We start from the raw sequence: 24,648 nt of genomic DNA, 5'->3' as shown, positions 1-24,648 counted from the left end.
TATATGTTCACAGCATCTGTAACATTACATTCAAATCCTTTTGTGAAGTAATTTTTGTGTTGCAGAAGTGGGATAGGTAATTAAAACCTCCTCTAGTAAGCATTGTGTCATACTGTTTTCAATGGTGTGAGCATGATACCTGAAGGTGCAATTGCCCTTACATTTTTATGGATTCTTTTAAGATCAAAGCTATCAATTATTAGAGAGAAAGCCATTTAGACAATAAGAACAAGTATATACATCAAGAAAAGTCAGGCAAAGGTAATTCTAAAATTGCTTCAACTTGCAAGAGGAAACTTTTAATATTTATAGGAGTATGCTATTTAAAATTCATTAAAAAATAAATCAGAAAATTGTGGAGAAAAGGATCATGTGGTTTTCTATGCTAATTATCCAAAACCAGATTTTGTCTCTGAGCCACTAGATCAACTCACCTTGCTGGTATGCTTGATTTCTGATTGTAAAATTGAACAAAAATTTACCTTCTGCCCTCATCTAGGTAGACTAGTATAATCCCAGAGTATGCAATTGAAGCTTTATGTAAATTAAGCGTTATTAAAATAATAATAATAATTTATTTGAAACTCTGTTAAGATCTTTGGTTGTAATAAGAAATAACGTGAATACAGTTAAAAATTCCTGTTTTCATGAAAACAAACTAATTAAAAATAATAATAATAATTAAAAATAATCTGACTTTTTGTTGTTGTTATTGTTAAAAAGCTGGTTGGTGTTGCACATATCCTTGTCCTTTTTTTTCTTTTCTGTTTTATTGTTAGTATGCAGTAACTGAAAGAGAATTTTTTAGACTTTACAGAGTAAAATATTAAAAAAAAATAAATAAAAGTAAAGTGTGGTCTGGAAGCATGAAATGTTGAAATACAAAACAGTAATATTATTTTGTACAAGAAAATATGAAACAGTAGTGTTTTTATTGTTGTTGTTACTATTATTATTATTATAAGTAGTAGTAGTAGTAGTAGTAATCTGACTTCGTGGAAAAAAATTATGCCAGGTTTAACATTTATGTCATCATTCTAAAAAAGAATTTGAATTTTGTAGTCATACATCATACTAAGGTGATGCAATCATTTTTTTGTAATAAATCCTTCCAGTATATTTACAGTATGCATGGGGAGGAGGGTGTTGTTATAAACTAAAGAGTTATTGTAACCTTATGTATGAATCTCACCAGTTTGCAATAACTTTGGGAGATAACAGCTCCATAAATAGCAGCCTCAGTGCTTCCCTGCATTTGGGAACAGACCAGGAGGTAGTTCTCCCCTAAGGCTGTTTTAGAAAGAACTGGCTACTGACCTGGTTTCAGCTGGGATAGAGTTAATTTGATTTCTAGTAGCTGGTATGATGCTGAGTTTTTGGATTTAAAATGAGAATAATGCTGATAACACAACAATGGTTTAGTTGTTGCAGAGCAGTGCTTACACAGAGCCAAAGACTTTTCTGCTTCTCATGCTGCCCTGCCAGCAAGGAGTCTGGGGGTGCACAAGAAGCTGGGAAGGCACACAGCCAGGACAGGTGTCTCAGACTGGCCAAAGTTATATTCCATATGGCATCATGCTGAACAATAAAAGAGAGGTGGTGTCAGCTGGGGTAGTTCTCTGCCTGGGGACTGTCTGAGAACTGGTCAGCAGGTGGTGGTCAATTGGATTATGCATCACTTGTTTTTAGTATTTATTATTATAATCATTGTTATTATTATTCCCTTCCTTTTCTATTCTATTAAACTGTCTTTATCTCAGCCCACAAACTTTACCTGTTTTCCAATTCTCACACAGCAAATAGCTGTGTGGTGTTTAGCTACCTGCTGGGTTAAACCACAACAGCTGCATAGGTGTCTCCATAAATATTGCAGTTTTGTGTCCTTTGAAGAACCATAAATTGTTCTCAGGGACTCGCACTCCCACAGTATGACCAGACTATAAGCCCAAAGTTCTTAGTGATGATACAGAGTACACTTTATCCTGCTGTACCCTATGCAAAGGAGGCAGGTGGTGTAAATTCTCACTTTGTTGGTATTTTAATTGGAAATAAATGGCTGATGCCATCTGTAATAAATAAATAAATAAATAAATTGAATACTGCTCATGTGACAGTTTTTTTCTCCCTGGATCAATTACCCATGACACATTACAGACGTTTATTGTGGCTTTTCATTCCAATAGGAGAGACACAGGTGAATGGACTTTGAGGACAAAAATTTGGAAAAGTACATTTAAATTTATATTTCAGTTTCATTTATAGATTCATTCAACTGTGAATGATGGGAGAGAATTGCAAATGTAAAGGAATGTCTATTAATGGTAATGCACAGGTGTTAAGATTACTTGAATGGTAATAAATTTACATTGCAAATGTGGTAAATCTGCTGCAGTTCTAATGCTACTGTAATGACTATCAGCTGCAAGCATGAAGACAGAAGAAAGCTATTAAAAGCTCCATACTCTTGATGCATGGAAAATATATTCTGTCAGCAGTTTACACACTGCTTGATATTCATTTATGGAGGTATCTTTTACACAGGAACTTTCCGTTCTATAAAAATTTACTTAGCAATGTTTTATTTGTAAATGACACATTTTGATTATCAAGGCTGAATACTTACTCATTAAGCTTCCTGGTAATATGAACATCTGTGGGCGTTGTCCAGGGTACTATTCATTCTCTCTCTCTCTTTTTTTTTTTTTTTTTTTTGTCAGCTCTTTCTTTTCTAGCAGTTTCCTGCACTGCAGCAAAGTCATTGCTGACAAAGCACAAGTCAACAATACCAGTGAAAATAGGAATCTAAGAGATGTCTGATATTCCTAGTACTAAATTCAATAGTTCATCTTCAGATAATTGTTTTGTTTTACATTTCATATGTGGTGTTTAGCAACCAAGAGAGAAAGCAAATAAATGATGCTCAATATGCTTGAAAATCAGTCCTGTGCAGGCAACAAACCTAAATAATGTAGTTTCCAAACATGCATAGCATAAGGTTTCCCACACTACTAATGGAATGTGAGGTCCTTTAGTAAAGACAGCTGGATGTTACTTCTATTTTTTTTGGTATTTACCATGAAACTACTTAACATAAATGAGCACAGAGACAGCCATCTGTACCACATGGAAGCATATATACTTAACATGTATGTGAATGCTGGGGCAATAATAAAGCGAGAGGCTACTTAAGTCTGTGGAAGCATCTTCCTCACCAGGAAGCATAGACAAAGGTTTAGTGGAACTGGACGGGCTGGGTATTAGTGGGGGATGCACTTCATCCTCACAAAGTTGGGACCTGATCCTCTCTGTCTTTGTCTTCACTTTCTGAGATACTGCTGGATTTTCATGGATGGCAGTTCCCTCCAATGTGCTTTTTTGCACACCCAAGGTGCTTGTCTATATGGAGGCATCTTGGCCTATGGGAAAATGGGAGGCTGTGAAGGAAGGTCTATACTGGGAAGCAACAGGCTGAAAGTTTTGAACCTAGCCAGTGCATTGGCTTATGTGGCTACTGCCTGAAATGTGTGTGTTCATCATTAATATCTATAAGCTTGCATTTTTTTGGCCGCAAATATTTTATTGCTATGTCTGGATGGTAATGATCCTTCTCAGTTTTGGACTTTCAGAAAGGAGTTATTGCTCAGCTTCTCTGGCTTATGGACCAAATTCATTTCATGTATCATGACATTTTCTCAGACTAAAATCAGTGTGCTAAGCACCAGAGCAACATACTTAGACACCCTAACTTGAAGTACAGCAGTTTTTGACCAAAGATTTGATTTAAGATTGACTTGCTCCTACTGCAGCTGACAAAACACACCACTGTAGTGTCTAATAGGTAAACAGTCTGTGTGCAACAGTGATGAACAGATCCCACACCAGCTTAAAAACATGGAAGCACACAGGAGAAATGATTTTTTCAGATCTTTCCTACTCTTTTTTCCCTCCCCCTCCACCCTTCTCCCTCCCATCCTCCAAGCTTATAAAAATAGCATTATTTTTTTTTAATATATATATTTTTCTCCCCTGTGGATTTCCTGATTGTTCTTTAAGTCACAGTGCATAGAAACCACGATGATTCATGCAGTCTAGAAGGAGCTCTGGAGTTTGACTTGTCCGATCCCCTGCTTGTATCAGGGGTAACTTCTAGGTTAGATACATGTGTAGCATCTGTTTGTTTGAGTCTTGTAAAGCAGCTTTGTATTTCAAAGGTGTTATTCTGGCACTTACTTCCATCTCCTCTTCAAAACACAGTTTACATAAGGCCTAGGAATTAGCTGACAGAAATGTTTCTCTCTTCCCTTCTGCAGGATTGGCTATCTCACCATCTTTATGAAAATACAAAATTATGGCTTTTCTATTTCACAGGAAATGCAAGAGATGTAAAGATGTCTGCTAATGGCTAGAATTTATAGTGAAATATTGTTATGGTAAGATAATTAATTAATTAATTTTGGTGGATGTAACATCTTATTGCTCCAAAGTAAATGAAATTGGTGGTTTGAAAGGCTTATAAAGTAATACATTTCTCCAGGTAGGGAAAATGAAATAGAAAAAGATGACAATAGAATTATTTAATCAACTCTCTTATAGATTGCGGAAAAAACAATACAAAACAAAAAACTTGCTACTAGTATTTAAAGTAACTAATGTTTTGAGTTCAGAAATTATCCCTAGTTCTAAATTTCTGCTTTACTTCAAAAATGTAATTCACTGTATTCACCCATGCCCCATTTCTATAATGAGTAAAAAAAAAAGCACTGAATGTGCAATTCTAATATTCAGTATTTATTCATTATAATGTTCAGTATTTATTCAATTTATTAAAAAATGATGTCATTGTTTGATAGTCTTATCTTAATAAAACCCACTTGATTTGGAAAAATTAACTTGGGAAAATTATACGCTAATATTATAGTTCACACTTCTGCAAGGATTCTACAGTCTAGTTCACTGAAGCTTTCCCAGCAATGGAAAAATTAATTTAAAAGTGAAGTTTTTTAAGAACAAATTAGGTTTTGAGAAATACTAAGGGAAATAAAAAGATTTTGGGTATGTTAAGAATTTTGCGTGTGTGTAGCACTTCCCTTACAAGCTGCTCACTTGTCAACACGGGCATGAATTCACAATGTCTAAGCCCAAGTATACTCTTGTGTTTTCTGTTTCTTACATGTGGGTGAACACTGATTTGTACGTTGAACCCAATTATAAACCAAACAGTGCTGTCTATATATTTTATTCATGGCCTTTAGGAGTCAAAAATAGATTCCTGAAGTACTGCAGAAAAAGGAGCTGCTGAGAAAGGGTGGGTTAGGCTATTTGTCTTTGACATACCACAGGTTAATATTGGGTTAACAGCCCTTAGGTCAGAACATGGAGATTGCAGAGGATGCCAAATGTTAGGCAGTGAAATGGCAGATTAACAGGCACGTCTATATCAGCTATAAGCCTACTGCAAGTAAAATTTCAAGAGAAGGCAGAAGATTTCCATTTTGATGTTCCTGCATAGACCAAAGAAAACGAAGGAAACATATTATAAAAACAGTATCATCGTATTATTTACAAATATTCATATTCTTTAGCCCATTGGATATTTAATTTTTATTTAATCTTCTGCCACTTTCCCTCTCAGGGAAAAAAAAAAGTTTATATATGCAATTCAAGATTTTTTTTCTTCAGAAAATTCTGATATATTTCTTGATGCTTCTGTTGTCTTATTAACAGAAGCCTTTTTTTTTAATCAGTCCTGAAAAGTTTTGCTGATTGTTCAAAGTATGTCAATACTCATTATGTTTTTATATTTTATTTTTTATCCCCATATTTTCTAGATGGCGATAGTTTCTTTCAATACTATCACAAAAGTTTTGTCTTAATGTGAATCTGTATTGTTTAAAATAATTCCTAGTAAACCAAAAAATAATATTTTTTGTAAAAATTAGAATTTCTAGGTTAATATCTCACAAAATGTGTAGCAACATTTTGAAATGAATGTACATGGATGATTTTTAATTCTGCAATTTTCATTTCAGTTGTTTTTAGGTATGGTATGCCTCATCAATGCAAGTTCATAAGAAAAGTTCATAAGAAATACCTTGAACAAGGATAAGAGTTCAGGAATATTTAATCCCACAAAAGTCTGCCAAATGCTGAGTCATAGATTCTGTCTTATTCTTTCTTGTGTCTCAAACTTTTTTTTTTTTTTTTTTTTTTTTTTTTTTAAAGAAGGGAAGGTTTTGTTCTGCTGCCAAGAGTAGACTGTTGTGGTAGAGGTGGAGCAGTTTGTGAGACGCAGTGATTTCTAGGACCACATTCAGTTTCTTTTAAGCATCCTTTAGCTCACTTTGGTAGCATTAACAATCTGCAGCTGTAGTAGATTTCTCGTTATTTATTTACATTCTAGAGTAAGGAATGCTATAAAGAGTTATGGATTTCCTTTTAATCTGAAATCTGTTTGGCAAAAGGACTACATTTTCTGTTTTGATTTGATCACCCAGATAGCTCAGTTAATGTCTGTGATCCCTAGGTTCTTATTACAGTAGAAGTAAATAATCATTATAAGAATGACTAAATTATCACAATTTCTTGTCAAAGCTTTTAAAGAAAAACAGAAACTTAAAGGTGGCTTAAATATGACAGTGAAGTGAAGAAGCAGCTAAGAAATATAAAAATGATAGATGAAAAAATAGAGGAAAATTTTAGAATTGCCACACATACTGGAAGAATATGTATGCACTGCTCACATATCTTATTTCAAAATTGATATCACTTAAGCTAAAACAAGTATACATGTTGCACTACCTTTCATCATGGACAGTTTAATGAAAATATCTACATAGTGTTTTGCAACATGTACAAAAATGCCACCACATACCAAAAAGGAGGATACAGAGAACAAAATAAAGAACAACACATCCAATCATTCTTATCAAGGAAATTTAATGAAATATTGATTTCTGTTCTCTTCACACTATTTCTTTTTTGCTCCTCCTCCCTTCAAAAATGTAAATAAAAAATAAAAAATTCAAGATCCATAGGGTCAACTATAATACTCATAAAAGAGGGACTTCTGTAAACTAAGATCTGGATGAGATAGAATTACTTGAAACTGTTTAAATCAGAGAAAAGAATGCAGGAGACAGGAGCAACAAGTAGTAACTGTTGCAGAAAGGAGACTTAGTCAGATACTTCTATTCACTGCCTTTTAATAGAACACAGAAAGAAATTGAATGACAGTATGTATGGAAAATGCTTACGAAGAAATTATTTTACACAGTGTATAATTAACCTGAGGAACTTGGTGCTATGATGCATTGGAGGAAACAGAAACTTAGCAGACAGAATCACAGAATGGTTTGGGTTAGAAGGAACCTTAAAGATCATCTAATTACAACCTGCCTGCCGTGGGCAGGGACACTTTCCACTAGATCACGTTGCTCAAAGCCCCATCCAATCTGGCTTTAAACACTTCCAGGGATGGGGCATCCACAGCTTCTCTGAGCAACCTTTTCAAGTGCCTCACCACCCTCAGAGGAAAGAATTTATTCCTTATAGCTAATGAAAATCAACCTTTTATTTTATTTATTTATTTTTTCTTCATTTATAGCCATTCCCTCTTGTTCTATCACTACACAAAGAGTCTCTCCCTAGCTTTCCTGCAGGACCTCTTTAGGTACTGGAAGGCTGCTATAATGTCTCAAAAATCTAGATCTTATAGATCTAGAAAGAAGATTTATTCTATGAAAGGAAGTTCTATGAAGGGAAGTTCTATGAAATTCTATGAAAGGAAGTTCTGCCTTATTTATTTATTTATTTATTTATTTAATACATGGGGATAATAAGGACAACCAGGATCCAAAACAGTGTTGAAAATAATTCAGGGGATGGAAATGTTTATGCTTTTAGAGGCAAGAAGAACAATAGATGAAGATTTGAGAACTCTATTTATGCAAAGCTTATTCCATGCTGTGGCCTGTGAGATTTTATCAGTGGGAAAACACAGAAATCATTAAACAAGTTCCTGGTGGAGATGGGATGTTGATCTCATACGGACTAGAGTTCTTCTCTGATAGAATCATGGAAACTTCTATGTTGGAAAAGACCTTCAAGACCATCAGGCCCAACCATCAACCTGACCTACTGGATTCCATCACTAAAGCTTAGTGCCACATCCAAGCCTCTCTTAAATGCCTACAGGGATGGGAACTCTACCACTTCCTTTGGCAGTTCATTACAACTCTTGACCACCAATTCCTCTTGAATTGAGATTGTTCCTAATGTCCAATTTAAACCTCCCCTGGTACAACTTGAGACTGCTGATGACAACACTCTTTTCTTTTAGGTCATTTGGGTAGAAAGTATTTAGGGATCTGAGAATATCTGGAGTTCCTAATCTTTATAAAAATCAAAGTTGGAAAACAGTGGAGAAAATACAGTTGTTTCTTTTATAGCTGTTTCCTCATTTTAGCACTGAAAGAGTTAAGGGAGTAAGAGAAAGAAGGAGATGGTACTTAAAAGAAGGAAATATATAGTAACTTGTCCATCTGTCTCTGTCATCATACACAGATGTATACAACACTGTATCAAAACTACCTAAATCATACCTGAAAAATGTTTGTCAACACTTCCAGACACAGATTTTGCTTCAGTCTCCTGGTTGTTGAGGGTATTTCTTTCTTAATGTCTAACCTAATTACGTTACTATTCCATTACATTTTAACCAGCTTCCAATTACCCTTAATTTGTAGGATTTGCCTTAGAATGAATAACACAATTCAGGTGAGCACCAGATGCTATTAAACAAACAAACAAACAAACAACAACAAAAAACTGAACAAAACCCAAAGTTTACTAATTGAAAAGGTAATCTTGTAAACATGAACAAAATTAAAACTTTAAACACAGTTCCTTGGAAGAGTAATTCTAAGGAATGACAAGTTTGTCCATCACACTCCAAAAATGTTTCACTCTGTAACAAACACTAGTGATTTTAAAATCAATGGTGATTAACTGTTTCACTGCTTACTGGCATGACATAAGCAACCAGTGCACTAGCCTACCGTCTCCTCGGAGATTTACTGTGGGAGAAGTCTTAATTGATTGTACACATCTCTTAAAGTTTTTGAAAGTTTTTACCTACTTTTTTAGGTTATATTTTCAGTACGAATTCAAAATATGAAATTGTGAAGTGAAAATTAAAAAACTGAAAATTGATGGCACACATTAGAATAATAATAAAAAAAAAACATTTTAAATGTTTTATAACTGTTGCATTTTTCCGTAATTATTATTTTAAACTCAAGCTATTTGCTATTTCTGGATCTGAGACAAAGGGATTAAAGTTCTAACAATATAGGAAACTGTCAACTCTAGATTCCTGAAATGCAGAAAATGTTACCCCTCCTGCAGTTTTACTAGAGTAAAAGCAAAGAAAAAAACAGAAACAAACCAACCAACAAAAAAAAAAATAGAATAAACAAACAAACAAACAAAAAAGACAAAAAAAAAAAGCAATCATTTTACTTCCAACTATTTTGCAAGGAAGAATTTCTGAGTGTGAAAATTATAACAAATTGATTATGCTTGTATAATTAATGCAGTATTTTATTGTGTGATCTATTACTCTGCTCTGAGATCAGCCATTTAGAGTAAACATATTTAATATTGTTTGCCCCCAATGCTACCACAGTCCTTACTGACAAACAGAAAATTTATTAGGTAGCTATGTATTTTCCAGCTAGGGTATGAATCATCCTTTAAGATTTCTGTTCCTAAAGAGAGTTCAAAAACTATCTACAACAAAGGAAGTGAGAAATCATAATGTGAGCCTTTGTCTCCTAGATCTTGAGAATTTCAGGTTCAGAGCAAGTACTCACATCAATATGAAGATTAACAACATTTATCTGTAGTTGATTCATTTATCACTTGCTTCGGTCTCTGCTTTTGTATTCATGAATTGGAATGTGTGTTGTTCTCAGCTGAACTTCTATGCTTCTGTGTTTCACAGCAATTAACATCCCTGACATCCTATCTCAAGATAAGATTTTCATCTCAGAAGATTCATAGGAAGTGAATTGCAGTCTCTCATAATTAAGTCAGCTTTTTGATAATGACCCATTCTAACAAGGGCTAAAGGAAGCCCATTTCTTTCCAGTTACTAGCCTCGCTAGTCTTTGCAATTTAAATTGTAAGTGGAGTGCTATCAACATCACCTGAGTATCTCAAGACTTTGAAGGGTTTTGGAAAGCTAATTAGCTAGTTATAAGTAACCCAAGTCATCTTGAAAGAATGGGATGCAGCTGCTGTATGCAGACATAATGTGAAGTGCTTTGCTTCTAATTAGACTTTATATGTGAAGCAGTCAAGGATTTACAAGGAAAGAGTGGGAGGATCTGCAAAGTCCTGAAAGTTCCTCATGAGTGTAGCTCGGCATGGTGTTCATGTTCTGTGCTAAAGCGTGTGTTAGCAACAGCACGTCTGCTGTCTCACCATTCATGTGGTGGTTGTATCCATCCTTCGTTCATTCAAAAAGAACAGGTAAGATATTTGAGTGCCACTTATTATGCATGATAACATAAACATCAAACTCTATCTTTTCTATGCCTTCTCTGTCAAGAAGATACTAGCAGTATCTGGAAGAGGCTCTTTCACAGTGGATTTGTTAACAATATTAGTTGCAGCCTTAGTTCCAAAAAACATTGACTAGAGGGGATAGTAGTCTTCAAAAGGGGCAGCTGTCTACTATAGTGTTATTTTGAGGACTAATCACTTATAGCAGTAGGGTTTTTTGAAAAGCCTGTTCTCATTCTGGAGCAGGCACTGCTGGAAAAGCCTGTTCTCATTCTGGAGCAGGCATTGCTGAAAAAGTTATCCCAATTGTAGCCTTAGTATTTCCTCGTGGAATTAAAAAGTTTGTTATCAGTGAAAATTTTCTATCTGAGATTAAAAACGAAACAAACAAACAAACAAAAAAAGCACAAGTAGCCATCCAGTATTTTTCTTCTGTTGTTCCAGCTTAAGTATCCAAAGAGATTGTTTTATTTGAAAATTACTAATCCACAGATGATGTTAGTAAATATTCAGAGAATGCTTTTTTTTTTTTTTAATTTCTTCTTTTAAAATTTCTGAAAGAAGTCATTGACTCCAGAAGAATATCATCTTTCACTGATGTGAAGAATTATAGAAATAGAGTTGCAAACTGGTGCATAATTTTGTGATAGTAAGTCATAACAGTGTTGTGAAAATCTAAGCATACTTACAGCAATGTTTGTTTTAATTAAACAACTTTCATTTATGTTTTTATTTATTGCTTTACATTGGATTAAAATCCACTTCAAAATTCACATAGTGAGAACTGGTTTGAAATATGTAATATGAGTGTTTTTTATAGTATAGGAGAAAACAGTTCAATGATTGGATTTGAAATTTCTGTTGTTTCTTTCATGTGATCTTATCAGAAGTAGTAAAAAGAGACTTTGAAGGAGTTTTGCATTTGAGAAGAAATCTAAGCTGTTACCTAGCCTTACATTTACTGAAAATGGATGGGAGGCTGATTGTGGGAAAATATTTTTCTCTTAAAATAAGTGGGAATATCAGGCATGCTCTTGATAGTTGATAAATGGCATTCAGTCAAAGCAGTGTTCAAAGTTACTAAAAATAATCATAAATTACTGACTAGATCTGGATTTATTTGTGAAAATGGTGTAAAACTGTGATAGCCTTTGAAAGGTAAAGCCAACTATAAGATCTGCTACTATTGTCTGCTGTACGGGCTTTTTACATAAATACATAATTCTAAATAACATTAAAATTCAGATTACCAAATAATATACAGTATGTTTTGAATTCTGGTAGTATCAGTGCAGGTGGAGTGGTAGCAATATGTATCAGAAAGGCATAAGAAAAAAGATATTTAAGGAGATTCTCTGATGTCTAATTTTTGTCCGTATATTTTACTACAGAGGATATAATCAAACTCTATAAAACATGAACATGTAGGTTAATGAACAACATTTTAAATACTTTATAAATACTTCTGTTCATTTGTGAATATTCTTATGTCAAGTAATGATTTCACTGAAAAATCTACTGAAATTAAGTTGAAACAAACAAAACAACAACAAAACAGAAGAAATAATTAAAAAAAAAAAAAAGATGAAAATAACATTTTTTATTCACCCACATATTTGTATTGACCTAAAAATTCCCTATCAGGTTGCCAGGAAATATATATATATTTTCCCCTTTATTTGTCATTGGTTCAATCACCAGAAGTAGTGATTAAATTTTCTATTAATCTTGTAGCACATTTCCATAGATGTTCTCTGCCTGTTTAGGAAAAAACATAGTGTTTTGTTTTTAATTTCACTTCTCGTGTGTATAATACAGCTAGTGAAACTATTTTATTTTTGATGCAATACTCACCTTCTACACTTCTAAATTGTCTGGGAGTCTGAAAATATAATACTTTATTTTTAATATTAAAAACACAAGGTGAAAATTTATAAATACTATTCAAGTGCAAAATGTACTGCATCCATTAAGTGTTTCTGTAGTGGTACAACTACAGTTGCAGAATCTGCTTCCTCTGAAAAGTTACTTTTATTTTTCCTTCTCAGAATACTATATAGTAAAAATACTTTTTTTTCTTGTTCATGTATAAAGAGAGTTGTTTTTTTTTTCCTTCCTTCCCTCTGTGTTCATTTAAACCAGACAGGGATGTCAGCTAATCACACAAATACAAAATAAATAATCATGATTTTTGTTTCTTGAGTTACTGTGGGTACTGTTTCCTGCTTTGCTGGTATTTCTTTTTTCCCTTCCTCCACTCTTAGTCAACTTTCCATTACTTTTTGAAGTATTCCATTGGAAACCTTAACTGCACATAAAAGCTTGTTTTGGACTAGCTGTTTAACACAGGTACCAAAGGTTTAGGAGATCCAATTCCAATTAAACAAGGTGAAGTGATTTTCATACAATGTTTTCAACCAGAGAGTTATAAGACAGCATCATATATAGCTCTGGGGATATGAATCCTTCCTCATTCATATTTATTAGATGCATCTGGCACTTCCTTATAATTTATATGCAGTACATTTCTATAATAAATACTAAATATACATACCACACATTCGCTATCCTGCTATTATTATGTCTTTTTGATAATTTAGTGGTAGATATGCTTTGCATCTCAAATATTTTCTTATACTGATTTTATATAACAATGAGTGGAATTGTGGCTTAGTATGATTACTAATTGCTTAGGAAAAAATTCCTTTCTGTATTCATGAAATCAGAAAGAGCTGTTTGGTTTCTCTATGCATGTTAGAGGCAGCATAATGATGTGGTACAAAAGATAAGAAAAACAAATAATAAACAGTAAGGTATAAACTTTTTTTTTAATTTATTGGAACTGAGGGAAGAGTTACTCTTTTGTACTAAAGAAACCTGTTCTAGAGGGTTTGCCACCCTTTCTTTATTAGTGTGGCTTATTATGCCACAGACTGTCCACATGACCTTGTTTGAGACGCTCGCTGCTGGAGTTTGAGAGAGGTTGTGGTCAAGCAGAAATGTTCTGTTTTTTCCATGAGAAAGACTCGATAACAATGATGGAAATTCAGTGTGCACACTGCTCCTGCCTGGCCTGGTGCAAATAATAGGGATTAGTGAGAAAAAGGTGTGTTTCCTGCATGTAATATGTCTGCAGCTGCTCCTGGAAGCAGCCTTGTGGCTGTATTGCAGGAGGGGGAGAGTTTCTTCTTCCCAAACATGCTTTGGACAGTATGGGAACTAGTCTCTGACAATGCAAGCAAAGAAGATGTCACCGTATATACTGAGTTAAACTGCTGGTGGAAAATGAGAGGGACAGAAAAAACAGCGTTGCTTTGAAAGTGCCAGAAACTAGCTAGGTAGTTTCCAACAGTTGAAACACCAGTGCTAATGATGGCAGTAAACACTTTCTGAGTGCTTTTCTATCGTGATATCAGTGAAATATCTGGTTAAGACTAGCAGGTGGAATCTGCTTGCTGTTGTATGAACCCTGTCAGTGATACTAACTCATCATCCTTTTATTTTTGCTTTGTATGCGTCAATAATTCTGGCACCAATAAGAAATTATTACAGAAAAGCATACTGTTGGTAATGCTGTTATTATCCTGATTTCATGTGAACTGGAATCCCAGTGTCATGTTGGTCTGCCTTCTCTGCTGAAATAGCTATTTGTGAAGCTGACGACGTGTTCAGGTTAAGCACAGTCATATATCAGGAGCTCAGCCTTTGCTAGAACGAGCAGGAACTTAATTTGAAAACAAATGGAACAGGAGACATAGAGTAGCTGTTAAAAGATGACAGAATAACTAAAATGTGTCTGCAATATGTCTAGGGAAATGGAACAGAGGAAAATATTGAAATCATAAATACACAGGGTGCAGACACCGATTACTCAAAGGATGATCTTGAAAGCAAAGCATCAGATAGAATTCTTAGATTCATGTTGCCAAGGTGTAGAGAGCTAGTGGGTGGGGGGTGGTGTCAAGTTATTTTCATCTCTGTTTTTGATACTGAAATGTATGTTACTTGAGTCATTAAAATTAGACTTTTCAAAGGAATAGACATGAGCCTTAAATTTGATTACTGAGAATTAAGATACCGTGGATTTACTCAACTGTTTGCTTTTAGTCAGCAGTGGTCATCAATTTAATGAGTGAAAGGAAAACAAACGAACAAAATATGCACGGACTTTGAGATTAACGCAGATTTTTTCATTATAACACTTAAATGCAGCATTTCATAATTTGTTTTGAAAATTCTTTCCTAAATTTTAAGGCTGATATTTTGCTGTAACAATGATCACAGCTTTTAATGAAGATGATTTTTTCCTTCAGATTGTGATGTATAAAATTTTGTCCATACTGAGTGTATTTATGAATGAAGAATGAAATATGAGTCTCTATTAAAGTTTCAGACCTTGTATTGAGTATTGCAGTTTGGTCTATATAAAGAACTCTCTGGAATTTACCATATATTCCAATAAGTAGTGAAACATACCAAAATAATAGGGCTTTTACCAGTGTAAGAACATTAAGGCTCTGGAAATGCACAGAAACACTTCCCTGCAAGATCTGTTGGTGAAGATTGTTTACCACAGAAGAGACTAAGGTCTGTAATTTTGAAACATGCCTTTCATCTCAAATGCATATAATATGTAATGCGTGTTTTGTTCTGATGTGCAAAATCATTCATATTTGAGATTTATTCTGAAATCCTTATTATGTCAGGAGGAAAACCTCTTTTGGGAAGGTAAAGTACATTTATGGCAAAGTATGTTTATTTTTTTTACATTGTCTTTGTGTGTTGCATATTCAAAGCTCTTATTCTATGCTGCCTTAGGTACCCTTCAAGATCCTTGCTTCATCTCTGAGCTGTGTGAAATTGTATATACATAATGCTATTAAAATAGCAACCATCAAGACATCTTTCAGACCACGTCAACCTGCTTTTTTACTACATTTGGTTCAGGTAGTAAGAACTGCCTTAAGAAGGAGGGTGCTTCCCATTACATTAGCAGGTGGTCAGCTGTGTGTAGCTGAAGCAGGGGTACTTCCCATGCCAGCAGGACTGTATATGCTGATGGTCGGCATGTATGTGAGGTGTGTGGGGGTGTGCAGGACTGTACCTTATTTAGGTCCTTATGGGTAAGATATACTGCTCAGCTGCACATGTGTCATTGTCTGGGAAGGTGTGCAGATCTTCTGAACATATTGGTGAAGTTAGAACTGGTCTCCGTGCCTGGACTCGTTTGCATTTAGGACTGTGTACACCTTGGTCATGGCATGGACGTACTTTTTGGCTTCTTGAGTGATAGGACCAATCCTAACAGTGTTAAGCTGAGGCAGGGGAAGTTTAGGCTGGACATCAAGAAGAGGTTTTTCACTGAAAGGGTGGTTACACAGTGGAACAGGCTCCCCAGTGAAGTAGTCACTGCACCAAGCCTGTCTGAATTTAAGAAGCGATTAGACTGTGCACTTAGTCACATGGTCTAAACTTTTGGGCAGACCTGTGCGGTGCCAGGAGTTGGACTTGATGATCCTTATGGGTCCCTTCCAACTCAGGATATTCTATGATTCTATGATCCTTACATTATAACTTACGTTCAGTCTGCAGCTCTCAGATGATTGCACATGTTGTGTATAATCTAAACTTTCTATATATCAGGAGGACACAGGACTGGCTCTTTATTAATGTATGAATTTTCTTTGGATAACTGGTAGAATTAAATATAGAGAATGGGGATGTAAACTGAGAAGTGGTTAGATGTTATAGCTTTTTGTCATATGGCATTTAAACTCTTTATTATTATAACAAATTGGTAATAATAGTAATTAATGTTCTCTTTAAAATCTTGATTTATGGTCAGAGATATATGTTCCTCAGGACTGAGGTGAAAACATTCAGAATATGTGGCAATGAGGGTTTTATTTATTCATTTATTTATTTTAAATTCAGATTCCTTTTGTGTTGCTTCATTTTCCAGGTTGTCGCTAATTTTTTTTTAAGAACAACTTCTCCAGTTCCACTAAACTTCTTATATTTTAAATTTATTTATTTCTCAGGTCCATGGGAGCACCAGCTTTGTTTCATATTAATAGTTTTTTATGTTGTTAGCCAGAAAGCAGAAATACTTTTTTTTTTTTCTGAAGTGACTCATGCGGTCTTCACGTCATCAGGAAAAAATTTTAAATGTTTTCAAAACGCTGATCCCAAGGTGTCCCTAAAAATGCATCAGAAGAATATTCTCACTTGTCCACCTAATCTTTTACATTCAGTTTGGAATGCTGTTGCTCCTGTTATGTGCTCTTTTATCTTTAATCATTTTTTACAATCATCATCATTGTAATTGTTTTCCATGAAGCCTCTCTTTTAAATCTTCAGAATGTATTATTTCTATTTCAGCTTTCTTCGTTGAATATTCATGTCTAGAAAGAGTCTTATTACAGCTTATAGTTTTTTCTGTAGGCATCCCAAATGCACTATTATGATGTTATTTCTAATTCTAGTTTCATTTTTGCTTTTTCTCATAGCATTTTCTCCTGTCAATCAGATATTGAAAATTTCTTTAAAAGAGCATTGTAGGAAGATCTGAAGATCCATTTGGATGTTTTCTTTAAGTCCTCAGTTTACAGCTCCAAATAGTGAATTTGTCTTTATATTTTACTGAATATACAGACTTCAATATCTGGAGGTTTTCTTTTTGTCTAGTTAGATTTAAAATTACAAAGATGTATCTCTTCATTCTGGCCTTAATTTAATTCACTCAATTTTATTATTTTTGTTTCCAAGACCTGAAGTACCAAATTCGTTTTCTCATTGCTAGGATTTCTTATTCTGCCTCAGTGTTAGTTGTATAAGGGATAGATTTTGCATGAGAATGGGTTGATTCATTTATGCTGGTATAATGCATACATATTTATTTCTGAGTTCTCTAAAACCCTGGTTTGCATCAAAATTCTGGAGCATTCACGGTTCAGTATTATGCTCTGCCAAAACTATCAAGCTATTTAGGGTGCGATCTATCTATCTAGATATATTTATCCATCTGAAGGTTTATATATATCCATCTAAGTATACATTCATATATACATGCCTAAAGCTATATGTAAATAACACCTATATACATAAAAGCTTTGGATATAGCATAGCTATTAACAGATAGAAAAACATTGACTACTATGAATATATGGCAACTCCCAGATTCTACAGTAATGTGCGTTTAATTCAAAGTATGACCTTTCAGTGGACCTCACACATCTGGAAGACCAAATTCTGCATTCTTTCTTGGGACCAAAATCCTACTGATCTTAGTGGAATGTGGAAAACAGTGATAAGATTATGAGGAGATTGCTCATCTAGTGCATTAAACAACTTGTGGAAGTGGAAAAAAATACACCTGCATCAGCTGCTGCTATGAAGCTCAAAATACTTGGTGCCTGACTTGATCAACATTTTGCTATCCTCCTTGCTATAATTAGACACTCTAAAATTACACAGAGGATTTAAAGGATAACAAGTGACTTTAGTAAAGGCATGAAATTTCAGATAAGTTGCTATTACCCTAGTAGGAATATCAAGTGGTCAACAAAAATGTTAGAATGATGTCACAGAAATTTATTCTCCCCAAAGCTGATCTATTTCTAGCTAGCAATCCACGTTCTATGAAAGATGAACTTCATTCTGTCGAATTAAAATGCTATAATTGAGAGAACTTTCTACTACATTTTTTTCTGTATTCTATCACTTAAATGCTGCCTTGCTGCAGAGTTGGATGTATTCAAAAGGAGAACTGGTTAAACCTCTCAAATTACTTTCACCGGAGTTGCTTATGGGAGAACAATTCTTGCCCTGACCTCAAAGCACTCTCATCTAAAAATGCAAAGTCCATGCAAGACACTGAAAAATCTTGTCAGACAAATGAATCCTGTATCATTTTGAATGTAGTCTGCGTCCACATTTTTAGGAAACACTTAAAGCTAAGTGTCTGCATTATCATTTGTATTTCATTAGCACCTAAAGGCCTCAAGTGAGGTCAGACCTGGAAGCATTAGAGAAATAGAAGTACAGGATAATATACTTATCCTATCCCCAAACATCTGTCATTAAGATGAAAGAAGTAGAAAGGTGGAGAGTGGAACACCGACTCGTGAAGGAGCACAGTGGATCCCTGTCACCAGAGCACAGATTTCCTGAATCCCATTCCAATGCCTCCTTTGCTTGGCCTTGGCAATTCTAACACACCACAGATAAGGAAGAAACAGTTTCCTCAAGGAGGAACACAGGTACCATAATATTTTTCATGAAGATTTTCATGATTTTATGCTACTGGGACAGCAATATCATAATGTTGCATGGTGATCACATGGGTTGAACTCTCAGGAAATATCATAGCTAATGCGATTTCAGCACAGTGGATTAACTAACTAGTTATAACCCGTAATTAGTTCAACTTTCTGTCAATCAGGAATCATCGCAGCATCATAGCCATTTTTCAAAACTCATCTCCTCTGTTGAGGAAAAGCTGATCATTTTTGTTTTGTTTTGGTTTTGCATATATGCTTTACCAGAGTATACTTTAGAGTGTTGTCCTTGTTTTGGCTGGGATGGAATTAGTTTTCTTCCTAGCAGCTGTCATGGAGCTGAGTTTTGGATTTAGGATCATAGGATGAGAATGCTGGTAACACAGCAATGATTTAGTTGTTGCAGAGCGGTGCTTACACTAAGTCAAGGACTTTTCAGCTTCTCATGCTGCCCTGGCAGCAAGGATGCTGGGGGTGCACCAGGAGCTGGGAGAGGACAGAACCAGGATAAGCCAAAGGGAGGGATATGGCATCATGCTGAACAATAAATACAGGGCGGATGGTCGGGGTGTGGAGGGAACCTCTGTTCAGTTGCAGGCTGGGCATTGGTCAGCAGGTGGTGAGCAATTGCACTGTACATTGCTTGCTTTGTATATTATTGTTGTTGTTATTATTATTATTTATTATTATCCTTTCCTTTTCTGTCCTATTAAACTGTCTTTATCTCAACCCAACAAGCTTTTACTATTCCCTCCCCGATTCTCTCCTCCATCCCACTGCATGTGTTGGGGGTGGGTGAATGGGTGGGTGTGAGAGCAAATGGCTGTGTGGTGTTTAGCTACCTGCTGGATTGTACCACAAGTGTGTAAGTATCTTCATTAAAAATGGATCCTTATTTATCAACCACCCACCCACAAATCCTGAAGTGTGCTTTGTCTGAAACTGTTAAAATCTGGAACGATGACAAAATATGTATGGAAAGGTATGGTGTGCAGCATATATAAAATCCTGGTGATGTGGGAGTTGCATTTGGTCCGTGCTACTTTGAGAATTCAAAAAATATATATTTTTTCTGCATTCTGCTTTTCCTGGAGCCATTGAAAAAAGAACTCTCTCTACCAAGATTAGCTACCTGTTTTCTGAGAATGTTTCATCCTATCAAAGTTGTAACTGAATTTATTCATTCATTTAATTATTTATTTTGTAACATATGACAATATTAGAAAATGTCAAACTAATAAGTATCGTCTACACTTGTCCCTTTTCTTCTCTCCCTTCCTGCGTCTCATCCCATCTGATGCTCCAATTTAGTAAATATAATCATATAGGGAAAGTGTTTTCATGTTTCTGTGAGGCCACACCTACTTTTTTTTCAGCAAATAATAATGTTGCTATTGTTTATGCATACAAGATTCAACTGTTCAACTCCAGGAAATCCTAAACCTTTCTTTAAGATTATTAGTGCTATTCTAGCAGTCCTTTTCACCCTTCCTTTAAAGAAATTACTGTTGTCCTGTTCAGAGCTACTGATGAATAATATTTTTGGGAAAAAATAAAAATGTAAATGTGTCTGACTTGAACTGTTCATTGGAATTTAACAAAACTGCATCTTCGTTCTCTGACACAACTGAGAACTCAAGCCCAGTTGCTTTGAACCATGTTGGAGATGATGTAGCTGATTTAGTTTAGTATCAGTTTGAAGCACTAAAATATTTCTGTTATGTAGAATACTGAAAGAAGCGAATGAAGAAAAGTTTACATTTGTTTCCTGTATAAAAATCAAGTAGTAATACCCATTAGAAATCCTCTGCGGATGTCTGGAGTTTGTTATTCCAGGTGTTGTGCAGCATTGTACAAGCCTGATGAAGTGTTTATCAAAAGTGTAACTACAGACTTCGTGTTTTTTTCCCTAGTATTTGCAAAATCTTTTAGCTTTCTCTTCATGTGCAGACTTGCTTACACTGGCTAGCTGATATTTACCTAGAAACTTGAGAATAATTATGTTCAAATGTACAAGGAAAAGCTTTGTTCTGCATCCTCAACTGCCTAAAATGTTATGCGCTGGGAGAGGGGTGGTAAATTTATCTTTCCATGTCTCTTTCTTATCTTTAGATTGATTGCTGAGGTATGTGCTGTTTCTCTGATCCCACAGTCTGAACATTGAATAGGATTTTATCATATGATAAGGGTTGTATTGCTGTATTTCATATGAGTAGCTCAGTTGGTAAGACATTGTTTTAAGGACTCACAGTACGCTGGAGAGCTTTGCAGATACATGAGTAGATTGCTTAATTTTATATCTAGACTTTCTGTTATGCTGGAGAAATAACTATTAGGAAGACCACAGCTAAATCATTAGTTATATGATAAGCAGCTTTTGCTGAATTATAAAATATGTAGAAATCTGTGGTTTCTTGTCCTTAGAAATGGTAATATACATAGCATCAACCATAGCCCTGGCCTGAATGAAGGTTAGAAAGGTGAAACAACTTCTCTTCCACATAGCAAGGTGTGTATGCATGTATTATGTGCACAGTGGGAAGAGTGGGGAGTTGCTGCCCCTGTAGCCCATCTTGTATATCCATGGTCTTTGTGTGCACTGAAGATCTTGATAAAATGCTGCCATTTGAAAGAGGGCAATTAGATGTTGTGGCATTTGATATAACTACTGTAGTAGACTTGGAGGAAAAAAACAATTTAACTTTAACCTTGTCTCACTGTAAATGTCTCCTCCTGATAAAATCCAAGCGTAAATATTGAAGTGAGCATGAGAAATGTTTTGTTTTTACATCAAGGTGAAGAGGTCTAAAAGGAATGAGGTCCAAAGAAATCACCAAGGCCTATTTTTCATAGAAAATGTGGTTTTAAAATCAAACACTTTTATCACAGAAGTGTTGGTAACTATGATGCATCACAAGAAATAAGTCTGTGGCATTTGAACCACAAAAACAAGTCATTATATGAGTTTTGTGAGCTGCACGTTTCCCACGAAGGTATTTCTCTGAGAGTGAATGATCTGACGTTCTTTTGTTTCTGTTCTTGTTTCCTGAAAACTCACACTTGGTTGTCAAAACAGCCCATTTCCTATAAACTCCAATGCAGAAGTGGACAACCTGTCAGTCCTGATGTTCTCATATCTCACAAGCACTTTGGAGACACAATTACATGCAATTAGTGATCGGGCTGGCTGTGGGTAATCTGTCTGAGAGGCGGGGAGACAATGTTACTAACCTCATTGCTGGATTTCGCAGACTCAGCTGTGCAGGAAACTTACTTGCATCCCACTGTGAGGTTGAATTCAACATCATCTGTAGCTATGAACCCTCTCAGGTCTCTTTGACAATCATCTCTTTGAAACGTGACATATTTTGCAGCATTTGGGCCATAGGAAGGATGGCCAGCAATGATGACTGTTACTGCTTTAGGTATAAAATATCCTCTGTTGTACAATGTTTATTTCAGTTAAGTCATGTAGAATTGTTCTGAGTGAGCTTGTACCTGAATGTGTACATGCGTGTTTATGGGAGCAAAAACGTGATTATCTGAGTTGAGATTAAGCTCCTTGGAATACCATCAGAAGGAGTTAATTTTTTTCTTCTATGACTTTTGAACTACAAGATACTAAAATCTTTGAGTAAGTTATTTTCACAGTATTTTCTACAGCTAAGATGTATATATTTGTATTTTTTTATGTTGCTGTTTTCATTTTTTTCCATTTAGAGCTTTTAAACAAATTTTTTGAGCATAGCACACACTATTTTTAGTGCACAACATAGAATAGCTTCATGTACTATTTAACACACCAGGCCATGTCTCTCAGCTGGTTGGAGCTAAAATCTGGTTCCATTTAGATCAACAACAAAATTTAAAATTATTAAATTGTGATTCAGAGTTGGTGGGTGGTGAATACGGTTGTCCCAACACTTGCTGAAAACCATGTATATTCTGTCTATATCAATTCTTCGTGCCTATCACTAAGGGAGCTAGTCACTGGCACTTACCAGCAACTAAATTTGTAACTTATCTTCAGCTTCTCTTTATTTGCAAGAAGTTATATTTTCATGTGATACTGCAGAAAGTACACTTTGAAGGATGAGCTTCTTTATAAAATACAAATATGTTGACACATTCTCATAAAAATACCATTTGAAATACTGAACCAATTGTGTAGTTTGTTTCATTGGATCCAGGGTCCAAACTCTCCAGGATGAGTGGAGGGATCTTCCCATACTTTATTTATGTAATGTCATGTAAACCTGTAGAAAACTGCAAAATTTTCAATTCAGAAAATATTTGATACAAACATTTGGCAGTTGATACCAAAGATGGAAGAGATGACATTCAAAGGGACCTGGACAGGTTGGAGAAATGGGCCCATGTGAACCACACGAGGTTCAACAACTCTAAGTGCAAGGTGCTGCACCTGGGTTGGGGCAAACCCACACAGGAGTACAGACTGGGAGAACTCACTTGAGAGCAGCCCTGTGAAGAGAGACTTGGGAGTTCTGGTGCACAAAAGGTTTGACATGAGCCACAGTGCATGTCTGCAGCCCAGAAGTCCAATTTCATCCTCGGCTGCATTGAAAAAGATGTGACCAACAGGTCAAAGGAGGTGATTGTCCCCATCTACTCTACCCTCATGAGACCCCACCTGATGTACTGTGTCAACCTTGGGGCCCTCAGCAAAAGAAGGATGTGGACCAGTTAGAATGAGTCCAGAGGAGGGCTAGAAGGATGATCAGAAGGATGGAGCACCTCTCCTATGAAAAAAAGCTGAGAGATCTGGGCATGTTCAGCCCGGAGAAGATAAATTTCCAGGGAGACTCACTGCAGTCCTTCTGTACTTAAAGAGGACTTCTGACCATCTGTCCAGAGCCTCCCCACTAGGGCAACATTGCCCAAACTGTAAGGTGAGTTGTGCCCACCAGAATTTACAAGCAATAAATGAGATGGCAAAATACCAGAAAGAATTCCAAATTGCTGGCATTGAGTCACGGGCTGAGAAAGTTGTGAAGCGCTATCTAGACTGCAGATGTTATATATATATTCCAAGTTTATCTGGACCAGCTCCTTTGATACAGAAACAATAAATCAGCTGTGCTTCCTAAAAAGCTGAACAGTAAATAGAGGGAAATAAAAATGACACTGTATTGCAATATTCACTAGCATTTCATATTATTTCTCAATAGGAGTGTTTCTCCCATACAATCACACAATCGCATATCATTCTTCTTTTTTTCTCTCCACTCCTGTCAATAGGCCATGAGATATAAAGTCGGAAAAATTAAAAACATTTCAATGAGAAAAATAAGTATTAACATATCTATCGAGTATTAACATATCTAATGGTCCCGTTCTTGCTTACATGTTTAATTTAATCATATTTGAATAATGGCAACTTCTTAGAACAGCATTTTTAGCTTCATAATCGCTACACTGAAAAACATTCAGACTAAGGAAAAAAAAGTTTGAAATGAACTTTTCAGCCAATAATCCTTGAAGTCCAAAGGGAATAAATATGCTTAGAGATATTGTGAGACTAAATGCAAATGTAACAGAATTCTAGAGTACAAAGACCTTTGGCTATAAAACATACTGTCTAGCATTTGGTATTCTCATTAGAGATGAGATAAACCAAGAGAGCTGTAACATAATTTTAATTTTTAATAGGAAGTGTTTGTGTTGTTTTCTTGCTGTATTTATCATCAATTAGTTAACATGAGTATACAGAGTTCTGAGAATCTGAAGTTCTCTATACAATAAAACCCTTGCTTTGTTCTGGTATATGTCATGTTTAGTGGCA

The sequence above is a fragment of the Cygnus olor genome, chromosome 2, assembly GCF_009769625.2.
Source record: "Cygnus olor isolate bCygOlo1 chromosome 2, bCygOlo1.pri.v2, whole genome shotgun sequence".
NCBI classification, from domain to species: Eukaryota; Metazoa; Chordata; class Aves; order Anseriformes; family Anatidae; genus Cygnus; species Cygnus olor.
This window is presented reverse-complemented; position numbering follows the sequence as displayed.